This window comes from Haliotis rubra, unplaced genomic scaffold (genome assembly GCF_003918875.1).
Source record: "Haliotis rubra isolate DU_JTF1 unplaced genomic scaffold, ASM391887v1 Scf47, whole genome shotgun sequence".
Taxonomy (NCBI): domain Eukaryota; kingdom Metazoa; phylum Mollusca; class Gastropoda; order Lepetellida; family Haliotidae; genus Haliotis; species Haliotis rubra.
The window spans coordinates 527927-545965 of NW_025767157.1; the positions used below are offsets into that span (position 1 = coordinate 527927).

At 42.3% G+C, this 18039-nt stretch overlaps 1 protein-coding gene across 2 annotated transcripts in view; it reads right to left on the minus strand.

Moving 5' to 3' along the window:
* LOC124290607 (supervillin-like) overlaps positions 1–18039 on the minus strand; it is a 38682-nt gene that overhangs the window by 8649 nt on the left and 11994 nt on the right. The window contains exon 1 of one of the 2 annotated variants that reach the window (XM_046727371.1): positions 6422–6653. The exons of the other annotated variant lie outside the window; for it this stretch is intronic. The gene's annotated coding sequence lies outside the window, so the exon portion shown is untranslated. Of the gene's footprint in view, positions 1–6421; positions 6654–18039 lie in introns of those variants that run through there. 2 annotated transcript variants of the gene reach the window in all.

Here is an 18039-nt window from a genome sequence, read left to right on the forward strand (position 1 = left end):
TCACCTGGCTGACAGTGGTACCATGTAAATGAACGGACAATGACCTGCTGGCAATACCTGACTTGATGTCACCTGGCTGATATTGGCATCATGTATACGAACGGACAATGACCTGCTGTCAATAACTTGCTGGATGACGAACTTACACCTGTCTAAAAGTGGCTTCATGTATTTACTACTATGTGCATGATGGCACTAATTGGCTTGCGTTTCCTATGCGTTATAAGCCTGTGTGCTAATATGGGCAAGAACAGAATATTATGTTCAATGTGGTCGATCAAGAGAGAATAAAACGGAGAATATGGAATAAAACACGATTTCCTGAGTATCGGAATATGGCTGCAGATATAACTTAAACTGTTAACTCATTTAATATAAAGTTTAAACAGGGGCATCACTATTAAACCGGGAAAAAGTCTGTACAAGAAGCCACACACATACGCGTGTTTGCACGTAGCCATGTACGTGCAGTATTCATCAACGCCACGTCAAGCCCCACTTCATCTAACCCATCTACTTTAACGTATATGTAAAGAAAAACGCCACCGTCCTCCAGGTATAAGGTAAAAGGTCAAATGTACACTACCGTATCGTTTCCCTTGGTGATGCCTACCCTATACTTCCACCAGTCAGCAGTTACCATGGAAACCAGCCTCTAGTTACTGCGACTGTTAATAGAGAATCCAACTTGACCAAACAGACGTTTTTGGAGCCAGAATTTGACTTCGCGACATTTTAAAACATTTTGTTTGTGCTCAAAATATGTTTGGATTATTCAGTGTCTAATAAAATTCCCTGAAGAGAAGTCATCAGAATGGGACAAATCCCCCTTAACCCGACAAACTCCAGGAACAAACCATTGTCACAGCAAGTCCAACAAAAGCGATCTGTCAGACTTGATGAGAATATTTCCATTTAATCTATCGGTCCGGAACCATGAAACGTTATTGAGCTATAAAAACGATTCCATAGAATTGTGATTCGGAAATTTGTATGTATATGTCCTTTGTATGTCTCCTTTTAAAGATTTGCGTTCGGCGAAATGACACAATAATTGACATTCTATCATTAAAAGCATTCGTTTACAATTTGGTCTTTTTGTGCGTAGGGTATTTTGGGAAATATCTATGTACTCGTGAAAAACAACATCCCCGTGATTTGGGTCAAAGTCAAGCATTTTTCTCAGAAAAAAGGGAATAGGAAATTGTAAAAATCCCGAAATAGCGAAAGGTAACAGTTGACAACCTGTCCTTTTGGTTGCAAAATTACATGAGAGTTATAACCCGAACAAAACATGTTCAGATGGACAGACGGACAGACAAGCTGACTACTGTATCCCTGTATTGTACATGAAATATGACCATCGGTGAAACTGGTTTTATGTGTGATTACCAACAATGAATGCATTGTGTAGAGATCTATACTCGTGGCCATAGTGAGAACCCGAAATGTAGACACTGGTGAATGTGAGCAACTGTAGACTCACAATCCTGTAGCTGCAATCCTATGATGAAACTGACCAATGTGATCATCTAGATACACTGATACAATGTGATCATCTGAATAAATTGGCCAGTGTGATCATCTAGATACACTGATCCAACGTGATCACATGAATGAATTGACCAATGTGATAATCTAGATACATGATACAATGTGATCACCTGAATAAAGTGACCAATGTGATCATCTAGATACACTGATACAATGTGATCATCTGAATAAAGTGACCAATGTGATAATCTAGATACACTGATACAATGTGATCATCTGAATAAATTGGCCAATGTGATCATCTAGATACACTGATACAATGTAATCAGCTTTTTATAGGCACACTGATACAATGTAATCAGCTTTTTATAGGCACACTGATACAAAGTAATCAGCTTTTTATAGGCACACTGATACAATGTAATCAGCTTTTTATAGGCACACTGATACAATGTAATCAGCTTTTTATAGGCACACTGATACAATGTAATCTCATTGGGATATTGATACAACTAAATGTGCTCCTCCATTTTACCCCTTCAAAAATACAATAGAATCAAATATTGATACTACTACAATGTAACCATTAAGATATACTGCTACAACACATCAGTCCAGACACTGCAACAATGTAACAATCCAGATATACTGCCACAATACAACAGTCCAGGTATACTGCCACAATACAACAGTCCAGGTATACTGCCACAATACAACAGTCCAGGTATACTGCCACAATACAACAGTCCAGGTATACTGCCACAATACAACAGTCCAGGTATACTGCTGCAATACAACAGTCCAGGTATACTGACACAATACAACAGTCAAGGTATACTGCCACAATACAACAGTCCAGGTATACTGCCACAATACAACAGTCCAGGTATACTGCCACAATACAACAGTCCAGATATACTGCCACAATACAACAGTCCAGGTATACTGCCACAATACAACAGTCCAGGTATACTGCCACAATACAACAGTCCAGGTATACTGCCACAATACAACACACAACAGTCCAGGTATACAGCCACCAACACAACATATACAATACAACAGTCCAATACAACAGTCCAGGTATACTGCCACAATACAACAGTCCAGGTATACTGCCACAATACAACAGTCCACGTATACTGCCACAATACAACAGTCCAGATATACTGCCACAATACAACAGTCCAGATATACTGCTGCAATACATCAGTCCAGTTATACTGCTGCAATACAACAGTCCAGGTATACTGTCACAATACAACAGTCCAGGTATACTGACACAATACAACAGTCCAGGTATACTGCCACAATACAACAGTCCAGGTATACTGCCACAAAACAACAGTCCAGGTATACTGCCACAATACAACAGTCCAGGTATACTGCCACAAAACAACAGTCCAGGTATACTGACACAATACAACAGTCCAGGTATACTGCCACAATACAACAGTCCAGGTATACTGCCACAAAACATCAGTCCAGGTATACTGCCACAATACAACAGTCCAGATATACTGCCACAATACAACAGTCCAGGTATACTGCCACAATACAACAGTCCAGGTATACTGCCACAATACAACAGTCCAGATATACTGCTGCAATACATCAGTCCAGATATACTGCTGCAATACATCAGTCCAAAACACTGCAACAGTGTAACCATCTAAATATAAATATACTGCTACAATACATCAGTCCAGGTATACTGCCACAATGTAACCATCCAGGTATACTGCTACAATGTAACCATCCAGATATGCTGCCACAATGTAACCATCCAGATATACAGCCACAATGTAACCATCCAGATATACTGCCACAATGTAACCATCCAGGTATACTGCTACAATGTAACCATCCAGATATACTGCCACAATGCTACAATCACAATGTAACCATCCAGATATACTGCCACAATGTAACCATCCAGATATACTGCCACAATGTAACCATCCAGATATGCTGCCACAATGTAACCATCCAGATATACAGCCACAATGTAACCATCCAGATATACAGTGACAGATCTAAAATGTAACCATCCAGATATACTGCCACAATGTAACCATCCAGATATGCTGCCACAATGTAACCATCCAGATATGCTGCCACAATGTAACCATCCAGATATACTGCCACAATGTAACCATCCAGATATACTGCCCGTAACCATCCAGATATGCTGCCACAATGTAACCATCCAGATATGCTGCCACAATGTAACCACAATGTAACCATCCAGATATAGATATACTGCTGCCACAATGTAACCATGTAACTGCCACAATTCAGATATACAATTACAATGTAACCATCCAGATATACTTCCACAATGTAACCATCCAGATATACTTCCAAAATGTAACCATCCAGATATACTGCCACAATGTAACCATCCAAATATACTGCCACAATGTAACATTCAGATATACAGTAACAATGTAACCATCCAAATATACTTCCACAATTAGTCTGTCTCACAGTCCCTGAACCACATTATTTTCCCTACTGCCAAGCCCTCCCTGCAGTGCTAAAGCTCTAAATAAAGCAAGTCTAGATTTCCTCAGGTTGAAACTCTGGTGTGTTTTGAGTATCTCTTTTTATCTAATTGCTCAACAGTAAAACATATGGCAGGGACCTAGCACTCATGAAGAGTGAGTGAGTTTGGGTTTACACCGCATTCAGCAATATTCCATATATGGCGGCAGTCTGTAAATAAGTCGAGTCTGGACCAGACAATCCAGTGGTCAACAGCATGAGCATCTACGCAATTGGGATATGATGACATGCCGCAATGTAGTGACATCCAGATATACTACTGCAATGTAGTCTATGCCCTAGTTATCTGATGGTCTCACAGTCCCCGAACCTCGTTATTTTCCCTACTGCCTAGTCTGTCTCACAGTCCCTGAACCACATTAATTTCCCTACTGCCCAGCCCTCCCTGCAATGCTAAAGCTCTATCCCTCAGGTTTAGGATCTCCCATATCTCACTGGAGGTCCTTTTCAATTTAAATAGGGTTTATTCATTATTATCGGAACTGTATACATGCAGAGACTAAGCGTTAGTCTACCCACTGCCTGGCGCAATGAGGCTGGAATGCATCGCCACCCACAGCTGTGCATCCCGACCGTCAACTGCTCTAGCAAGTTAGTGTGGACCGGGCAGTGTTCAAATCATCATCACAGTACTCTCTCTCACGACGTGAGACTGCCTTTGTTTGTTTACCCTGCCTCTGCTGTCGAATACTGCAGTCGATGGATGGGTTATTGCGCCAAAGAACTTGTAACAGAGACGTGACAGGGTGTTTAAGAACACGGGGAGAGTGCCGTCCCAGCAGATGGCTTCACCGTGTGTTGGGAATGGGTTACACAATGTTAATGTCGACCGCTCGGTTTACCCCGGAGTACAGAGTGGGGCTGTAATGATGAAATAATGTGTTACGCCTGCAGAAGATTCCAACAAACAGTGTATACCCTAGTCTGTCTCACAGTCTCTGAACCATATTATTTTCCCTACAGCCAAGCCCTCTCTGCAGTGCTAAAGCCCTAAATGGACCAAGTCTAGATTACCCCAGGTTCAGAATCTCTGGTCTCTTTTGGCTCCTTTTCAGTTTAAATGGGTTTATTTGTTACAATCAAAATTATATATATTCAGAGACTAAGCGTAAGTCTAGGTATACCCATACCGCGTTCAGGGCTCCAGATAATTTTTGAACACCAGGAGTACGTACTCCTTATTTTTTCCAATATAGGAGTACTCGAAAACCTTAAGCCTACATTTAGAGTACTGAATGGAATTTAATGGAGTATCAGTAATCTTGTGTTTCGTTTCATATATGCACCACAACATTGCTAGTCTTGTGTAAACAGATCAATATGCAATAAAACAATACTTTTTCAGTTAAATACGTCTGTGAATGATTCTAAGACCGTACACCATTGCCGTGGTGCGTATCTGCTACGTTTTATAAATTAGTTCCTACCGTATCGTGCAAATTTTTATCCGTACATACGCCGATACGGCCCTTATCTGGAGCCCTGGCGGTAATGATGTAAGTATTCCTCTGATAGTTCGAGAAGGGTAGGGCATGCATGTATGCAGGAAGGTCATCGTGACCTCGATAACTCATGGTCTGCTATAAAAGAAATAAAACAATCTTGGCCCAATTCCATATAGAGATCTCTGTACTGATATAATATACATTTCAACACGGGCTTACCCTAGCAGTTGACAGCTTTGAGGAACGTATCCCCATAAAATGTTTGAAAAAAACTGACCTAAAAGTGAACTCCAAAAATATATCGTCTTTGAATTAGACATGCGGTTTGCTCTAAAAGTGACGCAGTAACCATGAATTATCTAGCCTACGTAACACTATATGGTGGGAAGTATTTCGGTATACAGTCAGACATAAATGAGAGTTAGGTGATTGCATGTTCCCTTGTGAAGAAGGAAATTTATCACATATACCAGAGACCATATAATAGATTATATTATATGGTCCCTGCATATACCGAGAGCCTGGTTCAATGCTAGATGCCCTACATTAAGCCCACTTAATTCGCTCATATCCCTGACCTCGGAATACGGAGGTTGTGAGCAACTGTACAGTATTGCGTCGTATTCACAATAATGAATCCCCAGCTTTGTAATTAGCTGGGCTAAATCCCAGTGTTGTCGGTCGCATGCCTGTCGACGTTGCTGAGCATGTCGTACTGCGTGCACCGATTCGACTGAAGAGTAATCTACACCACTTGTGAAACCAACACGCAACTAAACCTGCCATATATTGAATCCTTATCAATCAATCTGCACCAGCTGCTTAACCGAGCCAGAAAGACGTATTCAATCCTGAAACAAGATTCTACCTGAAATTACAGTTGCTATCTGTGGCGAGTTGCGTTCTGCTGTTACCTGTTGAGGGAAGTCATTCCGCAGCCAAACGGTGTCCTTCTGTACAAAATGTCGGTATAACTCCACACTTGAGATGAGTTTCAACCAGCAACACTTGTATAAGCCCTGTTATAACGGTCGTCTGCCACTATTGTGACAGACAATGTCGTCTGCTACCACTGCCACTGACAGCTGACGACAACACTGGAAGCGAATCTCTTCACGTGCCGCTCGCGTTGCAGTCTGTCGACTGATAGTATCTTTCTGACCCCACAGCCAAGTCTAATCTAAAACAACGGTGAGCTCGGCTGTCTCTCAGACGTTAACACAGAGCCGCGGTGATTCCCGCGCAGACCGAGATATACAGTATTAAGAAAAAAGGTTTCATAAGGACACACGATTCTTTCATATTACTTTGCTAATCTGCCATGGCATGACAGATTAAACATAGTAATTTAAGAAGTCGTGATTATTAACTTCTTATGAGTACTTATTATACTAATTGCCAGATACATATACAGTAGGAATTGTCATTCACACCATGTTTTGACAACGTTTTCATAACATATCAATGTGTAATGTCGCAAACCTATTACAAAATATAACACAATATTAACGGATGAAATTACTTATGACTAAATGCACTTGTCCTTTGAGTGAATGAGTGAGTGAGTTTAGTTCTGAGCCGCTTTTAGCAATATTCCAGCAATATCACGGCGGGGGACATCAGAAATGGGCATCACACATTGTACCCATGTGGGGAATCGAACTCGGTTTGACGAGCGAACGCTTTAACCACTGGGCTACCCCGCCGCCCTGTCTTTAGACATTTACTTATATATCAGTATAATACTTCAGATTATATTTGTAAATATGATGTCTTATTGATTTTATTGAAGAATATCGTCATGACAAGAAACACCTTCATACATCTTACATGTACGACGACCCGTGAAGATCCGGGTTAGAATTGGTCTTCAGCAACCCATGCTTGTCGTAAGAGGCGACTAAAGAGATCGGATGGTCAGGCTCGCTGACTTGGTTGGCGTCATCTTATCCCAATTGCGTAGATCGATGCTCATGCTGTTATCACTGGACTGTCTGGTCCAGACTCGATTATTTACAGACCGCCGCCATATAGCTGAAATATTGCTGAGTGCGGCGTAAAACTAAACTCACTCACTCAAGTATCCTGTGTTCTGCGCTTTACCCTATGTTCCAGTAATAATAAAACGTGGACACCAAATGTCGGCTTTATATGTGGGGATCGAACCTGAACCGTCGCTAGGTTTGACGAGACAATGCCTTAACTACACGCTTACCACTCCACCCTTAATGGTACTACAACAGGTATTGTGATTCTTTTATCACATAAGAGTCAGTGAATGAATTTAGGTTTAAGCCGCTTTTAGCAATATTCCAGCAATATCACAGCGTTGGACACCAGAAATGGCCTTCACACATTCTACCCATGTGGATAATCGAACCCGGGTCTTAAGCGAGACGAACAAACACTTTAACCACTACTCTACCCCAGCACCCAATCGCACATAAGGAACACCAGTATTCACACGATACAGTACAGAGAAACGATACCGTTACCACAACATTAGAACCATCCAGACGGTATTTAATCACAACAGAGTACACTTTGATGGTACAACACAGCCGCTGGTAGCTATCTCAACTAAACAGATAGACGTCTCCTCCTCGATATATGCAAGCAGACAGTAGACACTGCAGAAGGCAGGTGACACAGATCACCTGTAGCATACAACGCGCCCTTCAACGGTGATTTGTTACAGTTAGCTATCGCCCCAAGCATTTAATAAGAATTTTCCCATACAAATTATTTAACGAGCTGTGTTTTGCGTTGTTAACCGTGTCTGTGTGACGGAAATGGGTTTTGGCGCGGGCAAATGGCTAAAGTCTAGAGGTTCTGGATTACAGTATGTTTATTGGTGTTCGTTATCAGCGACACAGAATACACCATCAAAAGCCATGATTCACATCCTCACAACCAACACGAACTCTGTACTTAACGATTTTTAAATTACCTATGTATGTAATCCTCGGTGAAGAGGCGATCTTTGAACTCTGATACCTGTACAAACAACTCTCCACACCCATTAGTCCATAAAAGCGTGCCGAGTATTAAATCTGCATTTACAGGATTATATAACGTTGTAAACAACAATATTTACTCTTCTCATAAGCTGCCACGCGGCATGTTGAAAACATGCCAACGGTCCACGCATCCATCTTAACTGCGCAAATTGCAGTATGGCAGGCAGGCTAGAGGGTCGAGAGCTGGCCTGTTACTGGGATATATCAGGTGTCGTAAATACACTAGGGTTTACGGCAACGAAGGATTGATACACAGGATATTAAAACTACTTGTTTGCGTGTGTGATGTGATAAAGTTACTCAAGAAACACATCGATGACTGTAATGTACTGAGCAGATACAATGTCAACGCGATGTGATTTGTTTTGATGCAATCTGTTAACAAGAACAGTATTGGCAAATGTAAGATTATTCTGCATCAATTATATACCACATCGGCAACGAAGCTTGATGTGTATTCAAGGTACAAAAATAGTAACTTAATTTAATAAGATAAACTCTGTCAAAAAAGAAACGCAACCCCTGTATTTTAGAGATTTTGATCTGAAGTTTTAAGACGACACAGCATTTTTATTATTTAAGACAGAAGTCTGAAATTTGGCAGAATAATAACCAAGATGGGCATGTTTAAAATTGTCATTTCAAAAGTCATCTCACAGACACCAGTTTGTCACCAGGGGGGCGTCTTTCTCAGTATCTCGTATGAGCACCACGAGCTGCAATCACTGCACGGCATCTCCTTGGACAAGAACGGATAAGACGACGGATTCTTTCCTGGGGAATGGCTCTCCACTCCTCCTGCAGTGCAACGCCGAGCTGTTGCAGCGTCTGTGGCGGCGGCTGACGTTGACGTACGCGTCGACCCAGAGTATCCCACAGGTGTTCAATAGGGTTGAGGTCTGGTGATTTAGAGGGCTATGGCAAGACATTGACGTTGGAATTCTGCAGAAAGTTCATTGTTGCACGTGCAGTATGAGGCCGGGCGTTGTCTGGTTGAAAAATCTGTGTCTGTTGGTCAATAATCGGGAGAAGGTGAGGCTGTAATACGTGGTTGATGTAACGTTGGGCTGTCAGGTTCCCTTCAACGATCACCAAGTCTGATTTCTGGTTGTATGAGATGGATCCCCAAACCATAACGCTTTCTCCGCCAAATCTGTCCCCCTGTCGGACGCAGATGGGCGCAAAACGTTCATGACGTCTCCTATACACACGTTTTCTTCCGTCGTGATGTTGCAAAAGAAAACGGGATTCATCAGAAAACCAGATGCGCCTCCAGTTTTGTAAAGTCCATATCCTTACGTTGTTGCACCACCTGAGTCGTCGGCGGAGATGTAGGGGGCGTAGTACAGGTCCAACAACTGGTCTACAGGCACGTAAACCCGCTTCTTTCAGACGGTTCCTAATCGTTTGAGCTGACACTCTCCTCAAACCTGGTATTTGTGTGGCAGTCACGGTTGGTAGGGCATGCCGATTACGCAGGTGATGGACCCGGATGTACCGATCTTGAAGGGGGGTCGTGATTCTTGGCCTTCCACTTCTCGGGCGATCGTTGGTCAAATTGAAGTTGTTGTAGCGGCTCCAAAGTCGGGATATCGTTGTTTTGTGAACATTTAGGTGCCGTGCAACAGTTCCAAAACTTTCTCCGGCTTGAACACGACCAATGGCGATATTTCGGTCGGCAGCACTCAATCGTGGCATTTTTAACACAGCTTTTCGGCGACAAATGAATGAATATAATACGAAAGCACATGGGCTTTTATACACCCCTACATTAACTGCCATTTTCATGATTTGCATGTGTTTTGTTTGTGCGAAGTCACCATGAGGGTCATTTCATGCGTTGTGACGGAATAAGCAATAAAATACACTTATGCGTACAAATGCAGTTGTTTGGATGGTAATCTTCATTAATTACGTGTATAATTTCAATACATTCGAATAAAATTTAGTTTGGAAGCAATAACTTCATTCAAACGAATTTTTCATATCTGAGGACAGGGGTTGCGTTTCTTTTTTGACAGAGTTTATTTAATCCATCCATCTTTCTTGCTTCTCGTATCCATCCTCAGCCAGAAGAACAGTCTTTCAATATCTATGTAATAGCGAAAGTTACTTTGCTGCATACAGTTTTTGAACGACAGAGGGCGGTGGGTAGCCTAATGGCTAAAGCGTCTGCTCGTCACGCCGATGACCCGGGTTCGATTCCCCACATGGCTACAATGTGTGAAGCCTATTTCAGGTGTCCCACGCGGTGGTATTGCTGGAATATTGCTGAAAGCGGCGTAAAACCTAACCCACTCGCTCACTCACTTGGTGTACATACGCGTACATACGAGTGTTATGTCGAGATGATTCGTCTGTGATAATGCAGCTATATAATCTAGTGTACACATCCGCTACATTTTACCTGTTGCTTAAATCCATACTCTGCACTATTCAAGCTATATGGCGGCGGTTAGGCTAACGCTTAGTCTCTGAATATATATAGTTTTGATAGAACTAAATAAACCCATTTAAACTGAAAAGGAGCCCAAGTCAGATGGGAAATTCAGCTGAGGGAATCTAGGCTTGCTTCATTTGGGGCTCTAGTATTGCAGGGAGGGCTAGAAAGTCAGGAAAATAATGTGGTTCAGGGACTGTGAGACCGACTAATCCTGACTTTACTATCCGCTGTATTAACCAATAAACAAACAACAACAAAAAACAACAACAAACATACAAAAAACAATGTGTGTGGATAAGAACTCGAGATATTCATCTTTTTCCGTGTCAATTTTAACAGTTCCAGACAACGTTCCACCGAAACGTTTCATTCCTGTTAAAGCAAATCAACAGCTGCAGGTGCAAATAAACGTGTATGGTTCAGACTACCCGGTGATTGATATCATGAGCATCGATCTTGGCAATTTGAATCTGATGACATACAACAACCTCAATGAACCCAACAAACCGAACACCAATGCTACCCCGGATTGTCACGTATACATACAAATAATATGTCCCAACAACTTGTTATTTCATTACACAGCTATATTTTACGCCTTGTTTAGATCCGGGTTAGAACTGGCACTCAGCAAAACATCGCAACAGAGCTATATAACAGTAAATGTACCCATTGGCTATATTCCTGTCACTGTACAAACGATTATGTGTCTCAGAGGGGGTGTATGTGAGCGGTGTTGCAGAAGCTGCCTCTCCAGGATGATGTAGTGCAAGGAGGTCACTGGTGTATTCCTACATTGGTGAACAACCATGGACTAACGGTGTACCTGGCTTTCAAAACATCTGCGGCCTCATCGTGCAAAGTCAACTGCACTGCGCATTAAGAACAATGACATAATCTGGTGTATGTTTCTGAAAAAACGTCCCACTTGTATCTTTCCATAGTAAACAGACATTTTTCTTTCCGCCTTGCCAGACTTTATCAATAGCTGGTTCCGGTTGGCACCATGCCTATCTATGACTAAGGGAGACAATCCTCAACAAAAACAATTACCAGCCAGTAATAAATCCCCTTCTGCCACCCGCAATCATTTCCAAATGTACTACGAATATATGTAGCGTATTTTTCTCCTCTCAGATGTGTGATGCGCCTTGAGGGATTGTGATTCCAAACGCAACATGATTCACACTCTTGCACTTAATCCCCTCACCGCACAAAGTACCTCACCTTCAGTTGAAGTTCCAGTGACCATGTGATTCAAATGTCAACGTCATTCACACTGAATGTCAATACTTGGTGTTCATGTTGACAAATCCGCCATCTTGCAGCTGCCATGACATATGTAACGGTAAATGGTTATTTAAGTGCCAGTTAATGACCAGGAGTGCAGGGTCAAGCGCCTCCTGGAAACCTTTCCCGGAACCATTCGTGTCTTAATGATCCTCTCTCTTCACATCAGTCACTGTAATGCCCCTGGTCACTAGTCTGCCACATTGACCGCTGGTCAACCATGTGTTTGACCCTGGTTAAATTACCACCAGCTGAGACTGCCAGACAAAACCTGACCCAAGAGCTCCAGAAATCATATTCGTCACCATTTGCATCTTTTCGTAACCTACAAAATAGACCCTTCGGCTGGTCCCGAATTTGTTACGAGTAAATTTCAACGACCACGGCTAAACACGTTATATGGGTGCCGACTGCTTTATCGTTGTGTTATGTACAAGGTGGCATGGATGTTCTTAGTAAAAACCGCTGTGGCGAGTTGCGACACCTAGTCGTAGCAGGATACGATATAATCGTTCTGAAAATAATCCTTGGTCTACTATCACAATACCCGTCCTTTTTGGCCTAAAAGTTAAATGGCTCAAAGAACATAGGTTGTCACACTTTCATCCCGCTGAAACTTGTTTAAGAGGCCCTACAGTGCGTTTGATTTCAATTGAGAATCTGGTTTTGTTGCAATTATTAGATTTTGTATTAGTGAGCAATTCATCGGTCCCAAATGAAATCAGCCAAATGAAAGTGTTCAGTCTGTCGAAGTCCCTGAACCACATTAATTTCTACTGCCAAGCCCCCTCTGCAGTACTAGAGCCCTAAATAAAGCAAGTCTGATCTCCCTAGGGCTCCTTTTCAATATAAATGGGCTTGTTTGTAGACTAAGCCTTAGTCTAGTGTTAAACAAATGGTGTTAATCCGTATCTTATTCTGTGAGTCTGTTTTGATAAGTGATATTTTGTCTTTGTTTTCGCCAATTTCAAATGAACCACAGATTTTCCAGACACCTTGTATGCATATGCTGAGCGAACATGCAAATAATGGAGACTGGGCCTGGCCATCCATTGTCTGCACCCGCACGTCTGCCTCGCCGACCATTGGAAGAAATTACACAACAGAAGCTAGAGGTCAGCGACTCATCCTTACATCCTGGTTACTATGGAAACCGAACGTGATAGTGACAATAACCTTCGAAACCAAAAAGGTCGCGACTGGCACTGAAATCGTGAACATTGTCACCGCTGAACTACACAACCATCGGCTCCTGCTAGCAAGGGGGCATAACTGTCCAGTCAGCTGGCATTCGTAACTACTCGCCTCTTTCCGTGACCTACAAGTCCTGCCGGAATGACACGAGTAGTTACGAATGAGTCAGCTGGTATACGGGTCAACAGTAAGTGTAGGGAATAAATATTAATATTTATCTGTTGATCAAGCGGAGATGATTTGGGGGTTTGGGTGTTTTGAAGGTGGCGGTGTGTTGATGGGATGGACAAGAGGAGAGGTGAATTGGAACTTCGAGACAGGATTGCTGCTGGGGGTGCAAGGGAACAGCATTCTGATAATAGTCAGACCCGCTTCTTACGGCAGCCGAGCGCGAGATGTTTGCTTGTGTAGCTAGTTGGAATGTTCACGCTAACCCAGCCGATCTATCTGGCAACGCTATCTGGTGGTTGTAAGAGACTCGGTCACAGCAGGGGACTCAATCCTGCAGTCGGCAACGTTAGTAGGGGAACAGTCACGTACATTGCTATAGAGCGACTTCACAGGCACTACCGTGGGGCTTTCTTGTCAAAGGTCCGCAGAGAATCTTTCTCACAACTGCACTTAGATACGCAGTGAATGAATTGCTAATCAAGACTATTGTACAAAAATGCCAACTTGGGACACGGCCCGAAAATAGGGTACGGTATTTAAGAGCAGTCATCAGCTCACTTCTGAAACGCGTTTTTGTTGACCTCTAACGCTGCTTAAGATTGACCCCTCAACGCGGCTGTTGCAACAGTCACAATGTGAAACAACGTGAAACACTACTGTAATACTGACGAGAAAACTACGTTGTCAAGCCTCACTTTGATACTCTATTACTCGGATAAAAATCCCATTCGTGTACATATCTCTAGTATATCTTGGTACATATACCGGGATTTCACTCACATTCACATCCGTCGACATATCTGTAGTATACCCTGGTACAAGGATTTCACTCACATTCACATCCGTGGACATATCTGTAGTATACACTGGTACAAGGATTTCATTCACATTCACATCTGTGGACATACCTGTAGTATACCCTGGTACAAGGATTTCATTCACATCCGTGTACATATCTGTAGTATACACTGGTACAAGGATTTCACTCACATTCACATCCGTCGACATACCTGTAGTATACCCTGGTACAAGAATTTCATTCACATCCGTGTACATATCTGTAGTATACACTGGTACAAGGATTTCATTCACATTCACATCCGTGGACATATCTGTAGGATACACTGGTACAAGGATTTCATTCACATTCACATCCGTAGACATATCTGTAGCATACTCTGGTACAAGGATTTCATTCACATTCACATCCGTGGACATATCTGTAGTATACCCTGGTACAAGGATTTCACTCACATTCACATCCGTGGACATACCTGTAGTATACCCTGGTACAAGGATTTCACAAGGATTTCCTGCTACAGGATTTCATTCACATCCGTGGACATGTCTGTAGTATACCCTGCTACAAGGATTTCACTCACATTCACATCCGTGGACATATCTGTAGTATACCCTGGTACAAGGATTTCACTCACATTCACATCCGTGGACATGTCTGTAGTATACCCTGGTACAAGGATTTCATTCACATTCACATCCGTGGACATATCTGCAGTATACCCTGGTACAAGGATTTCAATCACATTCACATCCGTGGACATATCTGTAGTATACCCTGGTACAAGGATTTCACTCACATTCACATCCGTGGACATATCTGTAGTATACCCTGGTACAAGGATTTTATTCACATTCACATCCGTGGACATATCTGTAGTATACCCTGGTACAAGGATTTCACTCACATTCACATCCGTGGACATATCTGTAGTATACCCTGGTACAAGGATTTTCACTCACATTCACATCCGTGGACATATCTGTAGTATACCCTGGTACAAGGATTTCTGGTACAAGGACATATCTTTTCACAAGGATTTTCATTCACATCCGTGGACATATCTGTAGTATACCCTGGTACAAGGATTTCAATCACATTCACATCCGTGTACATATCTGTAGTATACTCTGGTACAAGGATTTCATTCACATTCACATCCGTGTACATATCTGTAGCATACTCTGGTACAAGGATTTCATTCACATTCACATCCGTGGACATATCTGTAGTATACCCTGGTACAAGGATTTCACTCACATTCACATCCGTGGACATATCTGTAGTATACCCTGGTACAAGGATTTCATTCACATTCACATCCGTGGACATATCTGTAGTATACCCTGGTACAAGGATTTCACTCACATTCACATCCGTGGACATACCTGTAGTATACCCTGGTACAAGGATTTCACTCACATTCACATCCGTGGACATATCTGTAGTATACCCTGGTACAAGGATTTCACTCACATTCACATCCGTGGACATATCTGTAGTATACCCTGGTACAAGGATTTCACTCACATTCACATCCGTGGACATATCTGTAGTATACCCTGGTACAAGGATTTCATTCACATTCACATCCGTGGACATATCTGCAGTATACTCTGGTACAAGGATTTCAATCACATTCACATCCGTGGACATATCTGTAGTATACCCTGGTACAAGGATTTCAATCACATTCACATCCGTAGACATATCTGTAGTATACCCTGGTACAAGGATTTCACTCACATTCACATCCGTGGACATATCTGTTGTATACCCTGGTACAAGGATTTCATTCACATTCACATCCGCGGACATATCTGTAGTATACCCTGGTACAAGGATTTCACTCTCATTCACATCCGTCGACATATCTGTAGTATACCCTGCTACAAGGATTTCAATCACATTCACATCCGTGGACATATCTGTAGTATACTCTGGTACAAGGATTTCACTCACATTCACATCCGTGGACATATCTGTATTATACCCAGGTACAAGGATTTCAATAACATTCACATCCGTGGACATGTCTGTAGTATACCCTGGTACAAGGATTTCAATAACATTCACATCCGTGGACATATCTGTAGTATACTCTGGTACAAGGATTTCACTCACATTCACATCCGTGGACATATCTGTATTATACCCAGGTACAAGGATTTCAATAACATTCACATCCGTGGACATGTCTGTAGTATACCCTGGTACAAGGATTTCAAAAACATTCACATCCGTGGACATATCTGTAGTATACCCTGGTACAAGGATTTCACACACATTCACATCCGTGTACATATCTGTAGTATACTCTGGTACAAGGGTTTCACTCACATTCACATCCGTAGACATATCTGTAGTACACCCTGGTCCTAGGATTTCACTCATATTCACATCCGTGTACATATCTGTAGTATACCCTGGTTCTAGGATTTCACTCACATTCACATCCGTGTACATATCTATAGCATATCATGGTAGTAGGATTTCACTCACATTCACATCCGTGGACATATCTGTCGTATACCCTGGTACAAGGATTTCACTCACATTCACATCCGTGTACATATCTGTTGTATACCCAGTAATACATATTAAGCATAACACCTTCATTCACATTACTGTACATATCTATCATGTACTAGTATACCGATATTACGTTAACACTCAAACACAATATTGTTTTACCTTGCACTGTTCAGGAACACATATGTTTTATACCTGACAGCGTTCCTGTGAAAACAGATAAAGCTGACTGTGTACTGTATGTTTCAGTCTTCAGGTCCACACATGCCCACACATATAGATGCCCGCCAGAGGACAGGACGCAGGAGCATATACAATGTGGTGACGATGGCAGACGGGGGGGAACCTATGGCCAACGTTGGCTGCAAAGTCTAAGGGTGCCTACGTATCGCAGAATAGACACCAATGGCTAGTTTGTCTCAAAGTCCCTGAACCCATTTCCGTAATGCCAAAGCCCTTAACGGCAAATCTAGATTTCCTCGGTCCTGAATCTCCCATTTCACTGGGCTCCTTTTCAATTTAAAAATAATTATTTGTTTCTATCAAACGTATACATATTGAGAGACTAAGCGTTAGTCTAACCCATGCCCATCCTAGCGAGTACTAGGTCAAGGTGACAGTAACATCCCTCTGTCGGTATCATGATAGATAGCTCCACGCTAACCTGGCGCTGTCAGAGGCTGGTCCCATATCTATTCCTGCTATGCCTGTCAGTGAGCTCTCCCGTGACGGCCGACTGCAATAGTTATCAATACACCGACGTCGACACGCACGTATGTATTCAACTTTAACCAGATCTCGTTACGTACTCCCTGACGTACAGAACTGGAAGGTGTGGTGGTCCTGGACTGATTCTATACTTCCATGAGGTTATCACTTCCAGACCACATCTATACAAGCAACACTTAGTCTTTGATAGATGATCACATATATAATACATACACTTTTGATAGCAACAAACAATGCCATTTAAATTGAAAAGGAGCCCCAGTGAGAATGGAGCTTCAGAACCTGAGGGAAATCTAGACTGGCCTCACTTAGAGGTTAGCATTGCAGAAAGGGCACGGCAGATGGGAAAATTGT